Raw genomic sequence first — 4,348 nt, forward strand, 5'->3', positions numbered from 1 at the left:
TTTAGTATTTTAATTTTTATTATTAATAATTTGTCAAATATACTAAAAAATATTTTTTATTTTTTAATATTTTTATTTTTTTTAATATTTTACATATAAAGTATAAACTTGTTAACTGCTAAAAATGAAAGGAGTTTATTAGTTTATCGATATTTGACCTACTTGATAATTTATTCTTATTTTGAATGAAATTAGCTTGGTAATCGATTTTTAGTTAATTCGGTCAAACTAGTCAATTTAATCCAATTCTTAAAACTGTTATTTTTTTTTTAGTTGACATGTGCTAATGACATGTATTAAGATTATTATTATTATTATGCATTTTTTAAATTTTTTTATGTTAATAAATATAAAATAAATACATTAAAACTTAAATTTTGTTAATTTTTATAAAAAATTCTCAATTTATAATATTAATATTTTTGTATAAACTTTTTAATTTAAAAGTGAATAGGGCCTTTAATTTGCAAAAACATTTTCTCATATGAAAATTCCTGAGGGAAGTTTTTCATTAATTTTATTATTCACAAATTATAAAATATAAAATACTAAAATTAAAAAAATAGAAGCTTAAAAAAGATTCTGAAATATATTTAAAAATATTTTAAGTTTAATAAAATAGAATCCGATAATATGATAGTTTATAGGTTCAAATTTTATAGTTTTAATATTATACAAAGGAATTTAACTCCTCTGAAGTTGTTCATTTACTTTAGATAAAAAAGTAATATGAACTCTTGATAATATAAATGGTTCTAATCATCTTAAACAAACAAATAGTAAATAAATGCATCAAAAGAGAATCAAAATATCAACTATTAAAAAATTAAAAAGAAAAAAACGCACCACTTTTGTGCGCAAAGTTGAATTTCTGCGGAATGCATAGAACAATAAAATTTGTATTGAGTAAAAAATAACGAAGAGGACCATACAAACATTGAAAACGATAGTGTCAATGAACCAAAAAAATGGTAGTTACAAAAATGACGGAGTTACCAAGTGAAACGAGTATGTTGTTCCATCTATGGACACTACGATGATGGTGCCCTAACGGGGACGAGCATTGTGTTGTCCCCTACTAGAGTTACAACGATATGATTGTCCAACAAGGCAAACATGGAGGTGTTGCTTCTTGAAACTAAAATGGTAGATTTATCAGAAGAAACAAATGAGTCGATGATCACAATGATAGCACCATGGAAAGGTAATTTTTTTATTGAATAATTTTAAATTTCACTGCAATATATTTGTGTTAGTTGAAAATAATTAATTTCGAAGAAGAGAGTTATTTGAGGATTAGTAAGTGGGTCCTCGGAAAGAAATTTACATCGAGAAGGGTTTTGTGACTGGAAATATCGAGTGAAACCCTAATTAGCGTAACGGGTCGATAAATTGATTGATGAAGTAGATAAAAGACTTCAAGGTTTGAGGATCAATCTTCAGATGTTACATGATTAAACCAAAGAAGCGGGAACGGTTACACATGTTTTCACGTACATGGAGGTTACACTTTGATTCGATTGGCTAGGAGCTGGCTACAAAATAGAAGAAGGCTCGAAGATACAGGGGTTAGAACTTTGTTTCAGAAATTACTCACGCACACTCTCATCTCAGTGACTTTCTGAGTCTGCTTCGAGTCAATTTTCGTAGGGTTCCTTCCACTTGTTTTACTTTTTATTTATATTTTCTACAAACTTTACTTTTCTTGCAAGTTTATCTTTAAAGTAACATTTACTTTACTTGTTCAGTTTTATGTTTCGAAACCTTTATTTTCTGTTTCAGAAGTCCTTCAATTTGATCGGAGGCATTTTACTATTTTTCTTTAAATTCAATGCAATCCATTTCAATTCCAGTCAATTTATTTTCAAAGTCTTTATTTATGTCTTCAAATTTTCTTGAATTTTGTCTGATTAAAGGGTCTTTGATGCACTTTTAGAAAACCAGTACTCGCAAAGAGAAGTAGGTTTCGCTCCTAGACCACTAGATATCAAACCACTATCGATTTGCTAAAAATCGACAAAACAATTTGATAAAATTTTACTCAATATATTATTTTTTTTAATATTTGCAGAAGATGGTCAATTGATTTCTGAAAACATGGAAAAAATTCAAATTACACAACACAATTATACATTAATTACTTTTTCTATGTATGTTTATAACAATTATATTTAGTACTCTTATTTTTGTATGTTTATAATAATTATATTTAGAATTTTATTATTTATTTTGTTCAGGCCAATTATAGCAAAAAAAATACCAAAATTAGGCATGGGATTTCACACGGTACTAGAAGCTAAAGACTTCTAGAGAAATCATGGTGGAATGATAGATTTTGATGTTCCACAATTGTATGCAAATAAATGCAAAGTTGATCATTCTATGAGTTGTAAAAAAAAAAAGATTTTAGAAGTACAAGCATTGCAAATAGATTTGGCAGATGAAGCTGGCATAAGACCAAAGAAAACACATGAACTAACAAGTTTACAAGTTAGTGGTAAAGGTGTTCTTGGATATACCAAACAAGACCAAAAGAACTATCTTTAAAGCAAACGAACGCGAGACTAGGCCTACGGTAAAGCAGGTAGTTTATTACATTATTTTCATCGACAACTACTTGATAATTCCTCGTTTCAATATGCTATACAGTTAGATAATGAAGAGAAAATAACAAATAATTTTTTGGGTTGATGTAAGAATGGTTATTGATTATATTATTTTTGGTGATGTAATCACATTTGACGCACAAACAAAGAAAATAGACCCTTGGGTGTTTTTTGTGGATTTAATCACCATCGAGAAATAGTAATATTCGGCGCTATTCTTTCGTATAACAAATCAAAAGAATCTTTTATGTGGTTATTTGAATCATTTTTGGAAGCTCACATGCAAAAAAAGTTTCTAAAACTATTTTCACTTATCAAGATCCTGCTATGGCAAATGATTTGGTAGAAAAAATGCCTGAAACCTATCATGAATTATGTGTCTGGCATATTATGCAAAATGCTATTAGACATTTAGGGAATAAGTTGAAAGATGGTTATTTTATCTTGAAAGACTTCAAAGCTTGTATGTATAATTCTGATGATCAGTTTCAATTTCAAGAGGCATGGGATGCATTGCTTCAAAAATACAAAGTGGAAGACAATACTTGGTTGAAGAGTATTTATAAAGTGAAGGAAAAATGAGTTTATTACTATACGAAGGTGTATACTATTGGAATGCGAAGTACTCAACTTAGTGAAAGTTTTAACAGTGATTTGAAAGATTTTATGCGGTGAAGTTTAGACATAATACATTTTCTCAAATAATTTGAGCGAGTTGTTGGTGGCAAGCGATATAAGGAGCTACAAGTTGAATACAATGCAAGGCAAAAGCTTCCTAGACTTAAGATGATTCACTCACCATTATTAAAGTATGCTGCACAGGTATATACTCCTAGTGCATTTGATTTATTTCAAAATGAGTTTAATTGGAGTTATGCTGCTTATATTATTTCTCGTAAAGAGAACAATCAAATTTGTAAATATCAAGTGGCCATTTTTGGAAAAGATGGAGAATACATCGTATTTGGCAATGTGAAAGATATGATAATTACTTGTAGTTGTGGAATGTTTGAAACAATGGAATTCTTATGTTGTCATAGTTTGAAAGTTTTAAATGTTTAGGATGTGTAGCGAATTCTGGATCAATGCATTATAAAGAAATGGACTAGAGAAGCAAGAGAGATGATTGTTCATGACTCAGATAGAAAAGTTGTTTAAAGTGATACTAGAGTGGATGGCACAACACGGTATAAGAATATATGTTCTAAAGTAATCAAATTAGCTGCTTGATCACTAGATTTTGAAGTAACATCTAATTTTATTGAGCAAGTTATAGACGAGGCATATAAGAAGGTAGATTCTTTTTGTAGACACAATCAAGATGATGATGTTTCAAATATTTGATTGCAAAAGAAATCGTTAATAGCTGTTTAGATGGAGATGCATTAGAAAGATTACTTGAAAATGCGAAAGGGTTGAAAAAAAGGAATGACAAAAAGGCAGAAAAAGGCCTAAAAAGTTGGGTTAAAAAACAATCGAGAATAACGTTAACAAAAAAACATTCCATCTAAAATTGTCAGATTGTAATACTTTTTATTCTTTACTATCATTCTTTTAACATTTTTAAAAACTTATTGAAGTTCTTCTGTATTATTACTTTTTTTATAATAGTATTTATATTGCAAGCTGATAATTTTACTTCAAATCCTGAAAATCAAGCTGTTTTGTCACTTTATTCGTGCCAACATATTAGTGATCAATCATTGAATCAAGTTACAGTACCAGATGGAGTCAAGTTACAA

This window comes from Arachis duranensis, chromosome 6, assembly GCF_000817695.3.
Source record: "Arachis duranensis cultivar V14167 chromosome 6, aradu.V14167.gnm2.J7QH, whole genome shotgun sequence".
NCBI classification, from domain to species: Eukaryota; Viridiplantae; Streptophyta; class Magnoliopsida; order Fabales; family Fabaceae; genus Arachis; species Arachis duranensis.